The 18,320-nt window shown below is 45.2% G+C and overlaps 1 long non-coding RNA gene across 1 annotated transcript; it reads right to left on the bottom strand.

Moving 5' to 3' along the window:
* Nucleotides 1-3,036: 3,036 nt before the first annotated feature.
* LOC137334058 (uncharacterized) lies at nt 3,037-12,367 on the bottom strand. Its single transcript, XR_010966053.1, has 4 exons — nt 11,843-12,367; nt 9,819-10,178; nt 5,252-5,405; nt 3,037-3,904 (listed from the first exon to the last, which is right to left on the bottom strand). It is a non-coding gene; the product is annotated as an uncharacterized lncRNA (long non-coding RNA).
* Between the last annotated feature and the right edge of the window lie 5,953 nt (nt 12,368-18,320).

Below are 18,320 nucleotides of genomic sequence, written 5' to 3'. Positions count from 1 at the left end.
GAGGTTAGTGAGCAAAATTAAAGCGCATGGGATTGGGGGGAATATACTGGCATGGATTGAGAATTGGTTGACAGACAGGAAACAGAGAGTAGGAATAAACGGGCCTTTTTCCGGGTGGCAGGCAGTGACTAGTGGGGTACCGCAGGGATCAGTGCTTGGGCCCCAGCTATTCACAATATATATCAATGATCTGGATGAGGGAACTAAATGTAACATATCCAAGTTTGCAGACGACATAAAGCTGGGGTAGAATGTGAGCTGTGAGGAGGATGCAAAGAGGCTCCAATGTGATTTAGACAAGTTGGGTGAGTGGGCAAGAACATGGCAGATGCAGTATAACGTGGATAAATGTGAGGTTATCCACTTTGGTTGTAAAAACAGAAAGGCAGATTATTATCTGAATGGTGATAGATTGGGAAAAGGGGAGGTGCAACGAGGCCTGGGTGTCTTTGTACACCAGTCGCTGAAAGCGAGCATTCAGGTACAGCAAGCAGTTAGGAAGGCGAATGGTATGTTGGCCTTCATTGCAAGAGGATTTGAGTACAGGAGCCGGGATGTCTTACTGCAGTTATACAGGGCCTTGGTGAGACCACATCTGGAGTATTATGTGCAGTTTTGGTCTCCTTATCTGAGGATGGATGTCCTTGCCGTGGAGGGAGTGCAAGGAAGATTTACCAGACTGATTCCTGGGATGGCAGGACTGACATATGAGGAGAGACTGGGTCGACTAGGCTTATATTCACTAGAGTTTACAAGAATGAGAGGTGATCTCATCGAAACATATAAAATTCTAACAGGACTGGACAATCTAGATGCAGCGAGGATGTTCCCGATGGCTGGGGAGTCCAGAACCAGGGGTCACAGTCTCAGGATACGGGGTATGCCATTTAGAACCGAGATGAGGAGAAATTTCTTCACTCAGAGGGTGGTGAACCTGTGGAATTCTCTACCACAGAAGGCAGTGGAGGCCAAGTCATTAGATGTATTCAAGAAGGAGATAGATATATTTCTTAATGCTAAAGGGATCATAGGATATGGGGAAAACACGGGAACAGGGTACTGAGTTAGACGATCAGCCATGATCATTTTGAATGGTGAAGCAGGCCTGAAGAGCCGAATGGCCTACTCTTGCTCCTATTTTCTATGTTTCTATGTTTCACATTTAATTGAGAATGTGCTTAATAGTAATAAGTGTAGAGACCCAGATTACTGATGAAACAAAGTAGCCTGTAGCTGGCAACAAGGCTTCTGTATTTGGTGCTTTATACCAGCAGTGCTGTACTTACAGTCTGCTATACGGAACATAACAGTAAGCACAAGTTTTATTTCTGTACTGTGACCAATCGTAACTTAGAAAGTATATATTTTTTAAGATTTAGATCAAACCATGCAGCAAAATATTCATACTAGCTAAGTATTTAAGATTATACTTGAGATCAAGGCAACACAATCTGTGATTATAGCTGCCAAGAGGTTCGAGGGTGGGATGGATTTAAGTTGTGGTGTCTGAATGACCAATTAGAAAGTAGTCACAGCTGAGTACTTATGACCTCAATCATGTTGAAAATTGATATATATTTCCTGAGTTCTGTGTCTATGTGCATAGTATAAAATAGTGCAAAAACATGTCCCTTTTTTTGTCAAGTTGTTCTCTTCCTTTAGAGTTGAGAGAATTTCTAGCACAGCAGCTTTAACAAAAGGACGAAAGTACCACCCATCTCTTTTATCCCATTTACGCAGCTGGCCTGGATTCAATTTCTATCTTACTGATGTCATTGAACTCTTCTGTTCAGAATTACAGTGCATGTAGTGGCAGCAAGCCAGCAAATATGATGCGCAGCAGAGAATATTGTATTTCCTTTGCCTGCTAGAAATGGGGCATGAAGTTAGGCAGAAATTTGCATCATGAGGTTTGAAATAGAAAATAATAAAACAGGCTGGCCTAATTTTTCAACATGCTCCTCCCCAATGAGTTGGTTTTATTCCTAAGCAGAAAGCTATATTTTATTTAACCACCTGGAAAATTCTCTTAAGAACCTGTTTGATGAAAAATAATTGTTAATGGAAAAGGTTAAAGAATGGAGGTAATTCTATCCTCCTCAGGATCTGGAGAGCTTCCTCCTCATAGGAAGTGAGAGGGCCAAGGGTTGGGGGTTCAACATATGTTGCAGCTCTCTTCTAGCTATTATGGGTTATCTTGTCCTTGAGAAAAAAATCAGAAAGGGTGACATTACCTCTTGTTACTATGACATGCTTTAAAACCTAGATATTAACATATAGTCCAGGATGAGTATGATGACAGTTATGTATAACAGATGTACAATGCAAAGCTTTTAGTGGGTGAATGCATGTGAGGCTGTAAAGCTTCCAGAGGAATTCTGGAGTCTCAAGGGCACTGCACTGCCTCCTGGACACCTCCTCAATTGCTTGCTCAAACTGAAATAGCTTTTTGGCAATCAAAGGTATTAAGGGATATGGGCCAAAGGCAGGTATATGGAGTTAGATCACAGATCAGCCATGATCTTATCAAATGGCAGAGCAGGCAAGAGGGGCTGAATGGCCTACTCCTGTTCCTATGTTCCTATGAATGCAGCAGTGTGCAACCTCAATGCCCTGTTCAATTGTGAACTAAGCTTCAAACCTCACTTCCTATGTATCACTAAGACAGCTTACTTCTGTCCACACATTGCCCACCTCTGCCCTTACCTCATGCCCATCATTGTTGAAATTCTTACCCATGCTTTTATATCCTACAGGCTTGACTTCTCCAACTCTCCTTGTCAGCCTCCCAAACTCTACTCTGTAGAAACTCCAATTATTCCAAAATTCCATTGCTGGCAACCTGTCATACTTTCACGCCTGGGACTATGTTAAAGCACCCTGGGACTAAGTTAAAGGCACTATATAAATGCAAGTTCTTGTTGAACATAATTAAAATCTATTAACAGCAATAGTCATTAAGCAGAGCAAGTTACTTCTTTCATGTGTTTTTATTGAATTCTCAGAAGTGTACATCCACCTATATTTTATGACAGGGAACCTCTACATATACATTTTGTGAAAGTGGACAATAATGCATATTCTATGAAAGAGCATACCTACACATATATTTTATGAAGCCATTACACAATTTTCTCGTGGAAGGGCTATACTGATATATCCAGGAATTACTTGTAACAGGTGTTTTTGTTGACAGCCAACTACTCTTTGTTTTGTAAGTGTTTGAACATTAGCATATTTGTATGGCATTCTTCTGTCCACTATTTTAATGGCAGTGCTAACTGGTTCAAAATAAATAGCTAGCACCTCAATCAAAATAGTGGACAAGGATATGTCATAAAAATGCATAAAGGGTGCTTACACTAATATTACAAACAGTAATTTCTAGGATATGTTGTTTGCATCATAAAACTTATTCAGCTATGTATTGTGTACAGGAAATAATGAGAGAGGACAGTGTCCACAGCTAGTAAAATCTATTATTTACATAAACTATTTCTATCTCCTGAACCATGGGACTACTTCTTGTCAAATTAAATGTTACGGGATATATCTGTTAAAAAAAAACTGTTGAAATTCAACAAACTGATAGCTTAGCATTCTCACAAGTACATACTTGTGGATAACTGAAAATAAAGTAATTTCATGAGTTTGACACAAATAAATTCATACAAACAAACTGGTACAATTGCCATGAGACACTTACGATCCTTGGTGCATCTTATAACATAAGTTTTGATGAAGTCAGATAAAAATCATGCGCAAGGCCACCAGTGATCCCAAGAGTTGGCTTAATAGCAGCTGGGGCATTGCAAGTGGAATTGGTTCTTGCTAGTTTACATTATCAAAAAGAAAATCATGCCTTCAAGATGACTTGCCACTTGAATTGAAAATTGTTGTAATCCTATGGAATACATAAATAATGATATTCAGAATTAATAGACCATAAGCCAGTTACGTTATCTAGAGGATGTTAACCTTTAGCACTGTTTGTGACAGTGGAATACAAATGCATATTAATAAAGATGTGCTTGACAAGTTAAAGCAGAAATTGAAGAGGCAGCCATGATCCCAGGTCATTTTAATAAATTGTTCTGCTGCTGAATCTCATAACCAATTGCAATTTTATAATCAACTTCAGGAAGCAGTAGGAATGCTCAAAACAACCTGACATGTATTGTTTTACCCAGGTGACAGATAATGAAAAGTAGTACTGTGAAATTTATAAAATCTAGAGAAAAGTCAAGGAAGGGACAGAAAGTGTAACAGTAATAGTGCATCAGTGAATAAGGTCAAATCAGGGAAAAATAGTAGAAAGTTAAAATTAAGGGTGCTTTATCTGAATGCACGAAGCATTCGTAACAAGATAGATGAATAAATGGCACAAATAGAGATAAATGGATTTGATCTAGTAGCCATTATGTGATTACAAGGTGACCAAGGTTGGGAACTAACTATTCCAGGGTACTTGACTTTTCAAAAAGACAGACAAAATGGAAAAGAAGAAGGGGTAGCCTTGATAATAAAGGATGACATAAAGACAGTAGTGAGAAAGGATCTTGGCTCGGAAGATCGGGAAGTAGAATCAGTATGGGTGGAGATAAGAAATAATAAGGGGCAGAAAACATTGGTGGGAGTAGTTGCCACACCCCCTAACAGTAGTTATAGTGTTGAACAGAGTATTAATCAAGAAATAAGAGCCATGATGTGGAGATGCCGGTGATGGACTAGGGTGGACAAATGTAAGGAGTCGCACAACACCAGGTTATAGTCCAACAGCTTTATTTGAAATCACAAGCTTTCGGAGCTTTGCTCCTTCGTCAGGTGAGTGAAGGGTTCCATAAAAGCACAGCATATATAGTCAGAGCACAATGCCTGGTGATTACAGATAATCTTTCAAATTGTCCTTTATCACACCTCGGCAGAGAGATAATCACAGCAATCAAAGGAGTGGATGGTGTTCAGACAGGTTAGTCAGGGAAACATTACATCCAAGAATACTGAATACACAAGGGGTCAAATCACAAAGACAGAGAGAGAGAGAGAGACCAGAAAGACAGAGAGAGAGAGAGAATGACCAGTTGTATTAAAAACAGATAACTTTTTTTCGCTGGTGGGGTTACATGTATCATGACATGAACCCAAGATCCTGGTTGAGGCAGTCCTCATGGGTGCGGAACTTGGCTATCAATTTCTGCTTAACGATTTTGCGTTGTCGTGTGTCTCGAAGGCTGCCTTGGAGAACGCTTACCCGAAGATCGGAGGCCAAATGTCCTTGACTGCTGAAGTGTTCCCCGACTGGGAGGGAACCCTCCTGTCTGGTGATTGTTGTGCGGTGTCCGTTCATCCGTTGTCGCAGTGTCTGCATGGTCACGCCAATGTACCATGCTCCGGGGCATCCTTTCCTGCAACATATGAGGTAGACAACATTGGCCGAATCACAGAAGTATGAACCATGTACCTGGTGGGTGGTGTCCTCTCGTGTGATGGTGGTATCTGTGTCGATGATCTGGCATGTCTTGCAGAGGTTGCCGTGGCAGGGTTGTGTGGTGTCGTGGACGCTGTTCTCCTGAAAGCTGGGTAATTTGCTGCGAACGATGGTCTGTTTGAGGTCAGGTCGGTGTTTGAAGGTGAGTAGTGGAGGCGTGGGGATGGCCTTAGCGAGGTGTTCGTCCTCACTAAGGCTTGGATGTAATGTTTCCCTGACTAACCTGTCTGAACACCATCCACTCCTTTGATTGCTGTGATTATCTCTCTGCCGAGGTGTGATAAAGGGCAGTTAGAAAGATTATCTGTAATCACCAGGCATTGTTCTCTGACTATATTTGCTGTGCCTTTATGGAACCCTTCACTCACCTGACGAAGGAGCAAAGCTCCGAAAGCTTGTGATTTCAAATAAAGCTGTTGGACTATAACCTGGTGTTGTGCGACTCCTTACAAGAAATAAGAGGAGCTTGTAATAAAGGTGATGCAATAATCGTGGGAGATTTTAATCTTCATAAAGAATGGGCAAATCAAATTGGTAAAAGAGTTTGGAGGACGAGTTCAAGGAATGCATTCAAGACAGTTTCCTAGAACAATACCTCATGGAACCAACCAGGGAACAGACTATTTTAGATCTTGTCTTGTTTAATGAGACAGGGTCAATTAATAAGTTCATAGTAAGGGATCCTCTGGGAGGAGTGATCATAATATGATAGAATTTCACATTGAGTTCGAGAGTGGCATACTTAAGTCCAAAACTAAAGTTTTAAACTTAAATGAAGCCAATTACATAGGTATGAGTGGTGAGTTGACTAAGGTTGATTGGGAAATTAGATTAAATGATATGCCAGTAGATAAGCAATGGCGAACATTTAAAGAAATATTTCATAATTCTCAAAGAATATACATTACATTGAGAAATAAAAACTCCACAGGAAAAGTGATCCATCCATGGCTAATTAAAGAAGTTAAGGATAGTATTAGATTAAAAGAAGAGGCTTATAATGTTGCCAAGAAGAGTAGTAAGCCCAAGGATTGGGAGAGTTTTGGAAACCAGCAAAGGATGACCACAAATTTGATAAAGAGGAAGAAAATAGAATGACAGTAAACTAGCAAGAAATATAAAATCTGATTGTAAGAGCTTCTACAAGTATGTAAAAAGGAAGAGAGTAGCAAAAATAAACATGGGTTCCTTAGAGCCTGAGACAGGAGAAATTAAAATGGGGAATAAGGAAATGGCAGAGACATTAAACAATTATTTTGTATCAGTCTTCACAGTAGAAGACACAAAAAACATACCAGAAATAATGGGGAACCAAGTGTCTATGAGAGTGGGGAACTTAAAGCAATTAATTAGTTAAAAAAAGTGCTGGAGAAATTAATGGGACTAAATGCCAACAAATCCCCTGGACCTGATGGCCTACATCCTAGGGTTCTAAAAGAGGTGGCTAAAGAGATAGTGGATGCATTGGATGTGATCTTCCAAAATTCGCTCGATTCTAGAATGGTCCCAGTGGATTGGAAGGTAGCAAATGTAACACCACTATTCAAGAAAGGAGGGAGAGAGAAAACAGGGAACTACAGGCCAATTGGCCTGACATCAGTCGTCGGGATAATGCTGGAATCCATTATTAAGGACGTGGTAACAGGACACTTAGAAAATCATAATATGATTAACCAACATAGTTTTATAAAAGGTTGTTACGCAATATAAGGGCTCATGGGGTTGGGGGGGGTTTAATATATTATCATGGATAGAGGAATGATTAGTGGGCAGAAAACAGAGAGTAGGAATAAATGGTAATTTTCAGATTGGCAGGCTGTTTCTAGTGAGATGCCGCAAGGATCGGTGCTGGGGCCTCAGCTATTTACAATCTATATTAATGACTTAGATGAAGGGTCCGAGTGTAATGTATCCAAGTTTGCTGATGATACATAGCTAGGTGGGAAAGCAAGCTGTAAGGAGGACACAAAGGCCCCAATACTAGAGTGGAGGCGGGATGGCAGCGGGGGGGTGAATGGGCGCGCGGATAACCCGACCAATAAAAAATGTCCGTTTCCCATGCGATCATGATTCAATTGGTGCCACTTAACGTGGCTTCTGGGTTTGCAGTCCGAAAGCTGCGCAGCGGGCGGACTGCGCACTCGCATCACAGGCTGCCAGCTGGAGGAGCTCTATTTAAAGGGCCATTGCTTCAATGGCTTTTTCTGGAGCAAACACCCACACACCACAATGGAGCAGCACAGGGGCAAGGCTGCTCCAAGATTCAACGATGCCTCACTCCAGGTGCTACTGGATAGGGTGAGGAGGAGGAGGGATCTGTTTTACCCGGCGGATGGGAGGAAGTGGCCTGCCTCTGCCACCAAGAAGGCCTGGCTCAAGGTGGCAGAGGAGGTCACCAGCAGCAGCAGCAACATCTCCCGCACCTGGGTCCAGTACAGGAAGCGCTTCAATTACCTAACTAGGTCAGCAAAAGTGAGTACACATATTGAATCTCCTACATTCTGTCTTCCACATCATTGCCCCCACCCCCCATTCTGCACTGCCAACACTACTCTATCACATCACTCCTCACACCCACTTAAGGCTGTTCCTCGACTTACCTGCACTTCCTCAGCACTTCCTCACCTCCCCATTAGTCGCCCCACCACTACCACCCAACCCAATCCTCATCCATTGTCATGGCTCTGTCTCATATTCACCCTCTGATGCACCTCTTTCATGGTCAGCCTCACTCAAAGCAATGAATTCATCGGTTGGCCACTTCACCATCACTCACTCATGCATCTGTTCTTTCTCCCCTTCTGGGAGAAGAGAGCTCAGAATGCACGGGAGAGGGTGAGGACCGGAGAGGGGCCCCAACAAATCATCGTCCTTACAGACGCAGAGCAGGAGGCGCTGGAGCTCAGCCAAACCCTCGAGTGCCTGTCCATCAGGGACGCTGAGACTGGCAACCCATAAACGTCTGGTGACACAACTTTAATGTTCATCACACGCAATGTGAATTGACGTTAACAATGCTTGCCATCTTCAGCACCTCAGTATGCTCACCGCAACATGACACATCTGTGATGATGCTTAATATTGCCTTCTGTTCTTACAGGGCCTTCAGCAACCGCTGTGATGGCAGAGGGCGATTCCTCAGAGGACCTGCCAGTCTCTGAGGACGCACTGTCTTATCTTAGTGAGCCATTCACCGGCGCAAATACACACACCTCAGTGGGTCCTAGTAGTCAGTTAGTTGGGTTGGCACCTGGTGAGTCACCACACACAAGTGAGCACGAGCAGACATTAGTGGCAGGGGCAGCTGCGGAGAGTCCGCGTCGGTGGGAACACTCCTCTCCAGGCTCTGCTCAGCTGGACGCAGATGCAGAATCCTGGGGGCCATCCTCTAAAAGAAGAATGATCAAAGGACAGCAGCACATTTGCAAGATACTGGAACAGGTGCCACGCACACTCTCCACAATAGCGCAGAGGATGGAGGAGTCCAACTCCTGCATGAGTGGAATGATGGCACAGGTACAGGAGGGAATCTCTGACATACTGTCACAGGGATGTGAACAACTCTCTGAGATGGTGTCACAGTAAGAGCGGGAATGTCTGCGATGGAGAGAAGGCTAGCCTCCATTGAGCTTCAAGCACGGCTCACAAATGAGTCCATTCAGGCCCTGACAACAGCCGTTCAGACTCAGGGTGAGCAGGCAGACAGAAACTTTACAACTGGGCTTCCAAGGCGGCACTTGATGCCCACCCATTGGGTCACTTTACAGTGGGTGTATTTGTAGTTGCAGGACTGTTTTGTGCAGGGAGGGATGGGCGGCCTGGTGTGGGCGCTGCTCTTTCCAGGTGGTGTGACAGCTGGACTGTTCACATTTTCTGATGTTAGGAGAACCGTTCACATATCAGTGATTCCCTGGCCTCACGAGCAGCCAGGTGAGCCGCTGCTTTGCCCATGAGTTCCTCCTCCTCCTCCTCCATGTGGGTGGCAAATGTGGATGGGGCCTCCTCAAGTGGCACCCCTCTCTGTTGTTGCCCTCCGTGCTCTTGTGCAGTTGCTTGTGGTGCAGCACTGTGTTGTGGAGCTGCAAGTGGTGGAAGTGCATGCCATGCCTGGCGAGGCTGGTGATGTTGCTCGTACTCGGATGTAGTGGTGAATGCAGCCATCGCGCCCCCCCGATCCTGATGGTGTGAGTTTGAGGGGATCCGAAAAATTGTTAAATATGTGTGAACAGAAGAATTGTGAGTGGAAAGTAAGAATTTTTAGTGAAAACACAAAGATCTAGCAGCCAAAAGTTTGTGTGAAAGAACTGAGTGCATTGCTGCAATAACTCACCTTTTATCCCCATCTGTCAAACTAGCATTTGAATGTCCAACTGGCTGCTGGCTGAAACACGTCTGGTAGAACGTGGAGTGTTTCCCACAGCATGGGAAACACGCTGAAGAGGTTTAAAAATCGGACCCCTCCCTTAATGTGGACAAAATTAAGTATCTTAACTGTCATTCCTCCGGCTTTAATTGCCGGTGGGACTTCCGCATTCGGGAGGTGTGTGCGCATCCAGACGCTTCAATGAGGAACCCGGAAGTATGCGGGTTGGAGCCGGGTTCCAAACCAGCTCGGGATTTCCACGATTTTCGGAGCCCCCCCTGCCCCCAACGCACCCGCTACTTCACTGGAAAATCGAGCCCAAAGAATCTGCAAAGAAATATAGACAGGTTAAGTGAGTGAGCAAGAAGGTTGAGTATAATGTGGGGAAATGTGAGGTTATTCACTTTGGTAGGAAGAATAGAAAAACAGAATATTTTTTAAATGGTGAGGAACTATTAAATGTTGGTGTTCAGAGGGATTTGGGTGACCTTGTACACGAAACACAGAAAGTTAACATGCAGGTACAGCAAGCAATTAGGAAGGCAAATGGTATGTTGGCCTTTATTGATTTATTAAGATTCTGAGAGGGCTTGACAGGGTAGATGCTAAGAGGTTGTTTCCCCTTGCTGGAGTCTCTAGAACTAGGGGGCATAGTCTCAGAATAAGGGAGTCGGCCATTTAGGACTGAGATGAGGAGAAATTTCTTCATTCAGGGTTGTGAATCTTTGGAATTCTTTACCCCAAAGGGCTGTGGATGCTGAGTCGTTGAATATATTCAAGGCTGAAATCGATAGATTTTTGGACTCTAAGGGAACCAAGGGATATGGTGATTGGGCAGGAAAGTGGAGTTGAGGTTGAAGATCAGCCATGATCTCATTGAATGGTGGAGCAGGCTCGAGGGGCCGTATGGCCTACTCCTGCTCCTATTTCACATTCTTATAATAAGGTGAGTGAAGATGAAATCAATAAAAACAGAGGTCACTATCAAGCAGCTTTGTAAATAATTCCCCCAGATAATGGCAAGACAAGATAACCTTCTCTGAAACTGCCAAATGTGTTTTTTGAAATGGAGAAAAGGACATCATGATCAAATTGTAGAAATGTTAACATTTTGTGGTAATTTTGGGGTCGATTTTGCAACGGTGGCAGGTTGGCAGAGGGGGGGGTGAAGGTGCGCGTGGCAAACCCGCATGAACAAAACTTACTGTTTCTGACGCGATCGCATGGTGATTGCTGATGATTAATGTACTCTCTGGGTTTTGACAGGCTGGCTGCCATCAGGAGCTGCAACGGAGGGGGTTGGCGAGAGAGAGAGAGAGTGAGACGTCATCCGGCGCTGGAATGGAAGATTGGGGGGGAGAGTGGTAGATCGGGGGGGGGGGGGGGAGATGGGGCATCGGGAGGATATTGGGGGGGGTGAAGAGGGGAACATTGGGGGGTTGAAGAGCGGGACATCGGGAGGACATCAGGGGGCTGAAGAGTGGGACATCAGGAGGATATCGGGGGGGGGGGTGGTGAAGAGGGGGAGATTGGAGAGGGAGACATCGGACATCGGAGCAGGGTGCAAAGGTAGGTTCATTTTGTGTTTTAACTTCCTTCTTTGGTTTTTCATTTAATTTATTTTGTTTCTTTTTCTCTGATCCGGCCCTTCATGCCTGGTTTTACCAGGCGTGAATCAGAAGCGGTGGGCAAGCCACCCACGGGTAAGGTGCCTTAAGTACCTCAATGAGGTACATTTGGCTCATTAACTGTCGTCCCGCCGGCTTTAATTGCTGGCGGGACTTCCGGTTTCGCGCATACAGGTGGGTCCCTGGGAAACTCGGAAGTCGGCGGGTTAGAACCGGCTTCCGAACCCGAACGGGATTTCCGCGATTTTCAGAGGCCCCCCGCCCCCAACACACCCGCAATTGACCCCTAAAATTGAGCCCTTTATGTTTCAACCCATGGCAAAAATAAATGATGGGGAATTAACAGCCGGTTTTACACCTCACCTGATTTTCTTTTCCTTTTCTGTGCTCCTCCTGCCTCCACAGCAGTGCTGCAGGATGCTGCGGGCCTGCACTCGCCACCTACCGGTCAGCTCTTGTCCTCACCCCCAGGACTTACCCGAGTGCTGCTGCTGGTGCCGCAGCTGCCTGAAATTGACCTCTGCTTCACCGGCCAACTGTCTAGGGACGTGCCTTGGAGGAGGATCCAAGGACAAGAGAAGGCTGTGTTCACAGCTAGTAAAATCCTGGGGAAATTCTTCCACTTTTATCGAGTTGATCCCTCTACTTGGCAAGATTCCACTGGGAAGAATATAATCTGAGATGTATTCTTGGCCAGGGCATCTGTGACTTCTTAATGCAATAGTGCACAGGCAATTGATTAATGTGACTGGCTTAACTCGCTTATTGCCTCCAGGAGAGCACAGTCTTAATCCTAATATAGCCCCCTAGATATGCATATCACGTGGTATGAATGTCAATGAGTAGGGTTTAGACATCATCTTTGATAATCCACTGTCTTTGCTGCCATCATCTCCTCCTCAATATCCTTGTCATACTCTTGCTTAAAACAGAGAAAAAGGGAGTTCCTGGAGGGAAATCCATCACTTCCTGGAACATTTCAAAATTTTTTAAATACTCACTATAATGCTGCAAGGACATTTTATTGGCTAAGATCTCAGCAAGATCAACAAATCACAGTCTGTTTAAGTCATATTTTATAAACCATGTGTCTGGTAGATGCAGCGCAGGAAAATATTGATAAGCACTTTTTGGGCAGAGGGGGTTGGGCATGATCTCAGCAGAACACCTTAATTTTGCAACAATCCACTATGCCAGCACTATTTCAAGGAAAGAGCAAACTGGATGGAAGGCTGATAGGAAACCAAGCCTATCCCCAGGAGCTCTGGCTGTTAATGTTAACGAGGAAATCCAAAAAGAGATCAAATGGAAATACAAGGCTCATACCCTCAACCTGAATTCTTGTGGAACATACGATTGCTCTTTTGAAACAGAGATTCCACTGCCTGGACAAATCAGATGGGGTACTGCTCTACAGCCCTTATCTGGTGTTGAAAATGATCAGTACATGCTGTATTGTGCATAATTTGTTATTCAAAGAGGGGAAACCCTTTCGTCAGAGGGCCAGGAAAGCCAGCATGAAATCGTGGCAGAGGAGAAGGGGAGGGGGGGAAGATAGCAGAGGAGAAGGGGAAAAGAAAAGAAGGAAGGCAAAATGTGCAAAGCTGATGTGCAGCCAGGAAGATTGGCATGGACTTTCACTTAAAAGCTGCATTTGTGGTCCCAACGGTCCTATGGTCCCCAACATATTCTAAGGGCCCCATTAACAACATGCTCTGCCAAATCACCCTTACTACCATCTCAGCCTGTATCCCACTGCCTATAAAATTCATATGTCTCTTCTGACAATAAATCTACACTGTGCATTCCAAAGGGGGTGCAAGCAGTTTATTTCTCTACTCAAGTTCTGTACCTGTGCTTTAGTGTTTACTTCCCTGATACTTGCCCTTGATGAGAGTGTAGGGTGTGTGTCGTCTACTTGCTAATCATATGCTCTGTCTAAATGCCACCTCAGTGGCAGGAGCAAGTATGGTGGCAGGCTGCTGCTTCTCAATGGCGCCCTTGTGAATTGGCGGTGGCAATTTATCTGTTTCTGCTTGGATATCAGATGGCACTGCTATTTGCTTGTTCTGCAGTCCTCTGAGGATAGCTAGGTTGGATGGATGGGTCATGCCTCATCAGTCCCTCCTCCTGGCATGCTCCAGCATCTGGGTGTCCCTTGTCGGTGATCAGGGAGTTGTGTGGGAACAGGCCTTTGGTCACCACTAAGGAATGTGAAGCCTACCTCAAAGTCCTCTCAAACTGATCCCCTAACCCCACAAGGCCAGAGTGGTAGACTCCTGTAAATTGAAGCCCCAGGTTTCAATTGGAGTAGTCACAGTGCTGCTCTGCAAAAACTGCATTTTCCCTTGGGCTCTCTGTCCCTGAGGGCATCCTGCAGAAGGCCATGTAATTGCCACTCACTCCATGGTGGACTGCAAGTCTCCAAAATGCTTTTGTATTCCTACGCAGATGTTAGAGCTACACTACCATTCCATGCAGATTCTCAAAAGACTGCATGAAGAGTTTCTGTCGATTAATAAGTTCAGCTCTATATGCTGCCTCTGCAAGATACATGGGTCCTGCTGCAGATGTGCATCCGACCCTAGCCCTCCCTTCCCTTTGTTGACGATCATTTGTTGTTCCCTCCAGTTGCTCCTCCTCACTTGTGCTGCATGCCTCATCAGATATTACCTCTGAAAGTCCCCTTCAGAATCCCCTGAGGTGACTGTATGTGAGCTAGTGCTCACAAGGTTTAGAGTGTTTGACAGGCGCTTGTGTGAAGTGCCAGCTTCCTGCTCCTCATTGCTGAAAGAGATGTTATCTTAAGGTGTCCCTACAGAAAAAGAAAATGAACATTTACTAGCATGGGGTGTGTGAGGCAAGGTTGCACCCATAATAGCAAGACCATTATTATATCATGCTGCTGCTGGGTGCCAGCATGCTACTGAGCGAGTGAGCTTGAAGGGCAGTTAAGACGTTAGTAGTTAAAAAAAACACTTACTTTTTTGGAATGGCACAAAACCATTACATTCTCCTTCACTCATATTCTCAATGGCTTACAGATTTGTAGGGTGAGCTCCTCATGCTGGTTGAGGTGGTGTAGGTTGGCTAGGCCACCACATTGCAGGTTCTCTCTCGGTGGCTGTTGACAGCATCCTTGTATATAAACAAATGCTTTCAGCATTTGGTTATAACATAAGGTGTACTCCAATGCTTAGACTACATTCAACCTTGTATGATGGGATAACTACACGTGTAGTGGAGGTGCCATATAGGCTTGGTAATAAGCTAAGCAACACTTACGTTTGGCATAACTTCGATAGTTGCAGCTAAAACTTTACAGACATTGTAGCGTGGGCATGGAAGATATTGTACTGGTGCTTTCCATGCATTGGATCTGATGCTGCAGCATGCTGTCAGCTCAGTGCTTGGTGCATGCATAGTACAGGCATTCATTCAATTTGAGTTAGCACATTTTAATTAAACATACTTTGGTGCTTTTCCTCAGGCTGGAGAAAATCTTCCTGATCTGCTCTCATGACCTCAGGAAAAGTGCACTTCCTCTTTTGGCTACTTCCTGATGCTTGTTGCACAGTGGCTCAGCTAGGCGAATTCCCCTCTATTCCAAAAATGGAAACCTTCCTCTTCCCTCAGCAACACAGTCGGAGTTTCCTCGTCAAAGGGGGTAATTCCGGCACATAATTCTGATCAACTCTCCATCCTCTTCCCAGCAGTCAGCATAAAAAAGGAGCAGCCCCCTTTAAGGTTGCAGTATGTGTCATAAATCACTCACTGCTTCCTTTGTAAAGCAAAGCCACAGCATGCACTGCTCCTCTGACAAATGCTTCTACCTGTATATTCTGGTGTGGGTGGGTGCCATGCACCTTTGGTACTGCCTGACAATTCTGACATCCCTCCTTTACTTCAGTTTACACCACAAGAGGATTATCTTCTCCTTCAATAGTGAGAGATCAAAACAGAACATGGTGACTTCCTCAGAAGCTTGTCACAGGACTTCTATATTACATACTTGTAAAGTGACAACCTAGGCATTCACAGATATTTCTTTATCCCTCAATTAACTTTTTTTGATATAAATGTCCCACATGTGGTGGTTACAGGTATGATAAACACATTATCATCATATTGGGTTGGAATTAAGGAACAATAGAGGAGCTATTACGCTACTGGGTGTATACTATAGGCCACCAAATAGTGGGAAGGAGATAGAGGAGCAAACTTGCAGGCAAATTACAGAAAGATGCAAGAACTATAGAGTAGTTGGGGGACTTCAATTATCCCAATATAGACTGGGACAGTAACAGCATAAAGGGCAAAAAGGGGGAGGAATTCCTGAAATGTGTACAAGAGAACTTTCTGGGACAATGTGTTTCCAGCCAACAAGGAAGGAAATAGTGCTTGATCTAGTTCTGGAAAATAAAGTGCAGAAGGTGGAGCATGTTTCAATGGGAGAGCATTTGGGGAACAATGATCATAATATCATTAGGTTTAGAATAGTTATGGAAAAGGACAAGGAACAATCAAATGTGAAAATACTTAACTGGAAGAGGGCTAATTTCAGTGAGTTAAAAAGGGATCTCGCCATGGATTGGAATCAAACATTTGTAAGCAAAACAGTAATTGAACAATGGGAGGCCTTCAAGGAGGAGTTAGTTCAGCTACAGAGTAGACACATTCCTACAAGGGGGAAACGAAGGGCATCCAAAGCTAGAGTTCCCTGGATGGCTAAAGATATAGAGATTAAAATTAAATAGGAGGCTTACAATGAATGTAAGGTTCATCATCCAGTAGAGAACCAAGCTGAATACATAAAGTACAGAGGAGGTCTAATAAAGGAAATAAGAGGGGCAAAGAGAGAATATGAGAATAGATTAGCGGCTAACATAAAAGGGAACCCAAAAGTCTTTTATAAACATATAAATAGTAAAAGAGTAATCAAAGGAAAGGTGGGACCGATTAGGGACAAAAAAGATTTTCTTGTGGAGGCAGAGAGCATGCTGAGGGACTACAGGAATACTTCGCATTCGTCTTCACTCGGTGCCGGAGGACTGGAGGATTGCAAATGTCATACCAACGTGGAGGTCGATACACGTCATTGCACTGGGCATACAAACTTGCCTGAGTTTGGGGAAGCAGAAACTCCCTGGCCTTGATTCTCTAGCCATGTTTGGAGTGGAAGGAGGTTCCAGGGACTCCAACCTCAGAAACTCCCAGCAAAGGCCGGGACCTGGTGTATCCGGGTCCCAGTCCATTTCTAGGGTCTTTTGCTGCACTCCCGCCAGAATTATGATGGAAGTTGGCCTGAAAACACGTGCAAAATCAGAATCCTATGCCTGGATTTTTACTCTGAGCCAAGGAGAGAGCGGGCTGGTGCATTTCCAGATGGAAAACCTGGAAGTGTGGGTTTCCTGGGCGTTGTGATGATTTTGACATCAGGGCACCTTTTAAATTTTTTCAGCAGGTTTCTCGCACGACATCCAGATTGACAGTCTGGTTGCCTGTTGGACGGGAAAGCAGCTGGGGAGCAGATGCCAGGTAAGTCGAACATCGGGGTGGAGGCAGAAACAGTCATTGGATGTGGGGGAGGGGGTGTCGGTCATCGGGGGGGGGCAGTCATAGTGGGGGTGTCGGTCATCTGGAGGGTCGGCTATTGAGGGAGTCGGACATCGGTGGGGTTCAGTCATCGGGGAGGGTCGGACTTCGGGGGAGTGTCGGTCATTGCGGGGCGGTCATCGAGGGGGGGTTGGTCATCGGGGGGTCGGACTTTGGGGGAGTGTCAGTCATTGTGGGGGGGGGTCAGTCATCGAGGGGGTGTCAGTCATCGGGATGGGGGGGTCGGTCATCGGGGGGGGGGTATCGGTCATCGGAGGGGTCGGTCATCAGGGGTCGGTCATCGGGGAAGGGGGTCGGTTATCAGGGGGTCGGACATCGGGGAGGGGGTCAGTCATCGGGGTGGGGGGGTCGGTCATCGGGGGGGTATCGGTCATCGGAGGGGTCGGTCATTGGGGGTTGGTCATCGGGGAAGGGGGTCGGTTATCGGGGGGTCGGACATCGGGGTGGGTCGGAGACATGGGGGGGTTAGATATTGTGGGGGTATTGGTCGTCGGGGGGTGGGGTCGGTCATTGGGGGATCGGACATCGGGGGGGTGGGGGAATCGGCCAATCGCGTGGGTTGGATCACAGCAGGTGAGCTAGTTGGGCCTGGAAGAAACACTCCTGCTCCTCCTGGCTCACAAACAGTGCAATAAAGGCCCTTATCTGTTGATCCGTCCCATCCCACCTCCTCTTACGTGGCACGAATCAAAAGGCCTGGGAATTCCGGCCCCCAGGAGTTAAAAATAAAAAAGCTATTAAAATGGAGGCATGCAGCCTCCTTAAAAGATTTTACTGACCAACTCGCCTACTGAGCAGATATTGATCGCCCACCCCCGACCTGCCTCCATTGAAACCGGAAATGGGAGGGCTGGAGACGAGTTGGTGTGGGGTTTTACATTTTTACCTTCCCACCTGCCCCCAACCCACCCGTCCTGGGGGTTTAAAATTAGCCCCCTAGTCTTCACTGATGATTTTAGCAGCCTATACTTTCCTTGACTCACACTTAGTCTTTGCAGTATAGAAAAAAAAACTATTCTGTAGATTGTTTTGCCTTCTGCTTTTTGTGGCACTTTAGCAGGAATATTGACTATTTCGTTTTAACTTTGTACAAGAAAATGCAGAATAGGAAATTGCAACCTGTTTGCAAGGAAGCAGTAAAGCCAGTGAATCTATGCACAGGTTTAGAGGAGACCTGCAGATGACAGGCTTATTTGTTCTCTTCCCTAGCACCTCCAGATGAAAA

This window comes from Heptranchias perlo, chromosome 2 (genome assembly GCF_035084215.1).
Source record: "Heptranchias perlo isolate sHepPer1 chromosome 2, sHepPer1.hap1, whole genome shotgun sequence".
Taxonomy (NCBI): domain Eukaryota; kingdom Metazoa; phylum Chordata; class Chondrichthyes; order Hexanchiformes; family Hexanchidae; genus Heptranchias; species Heptranchias perlo.
This window is presented reverse-complemented; position numbering and strand designations above follow the sequence as displayed.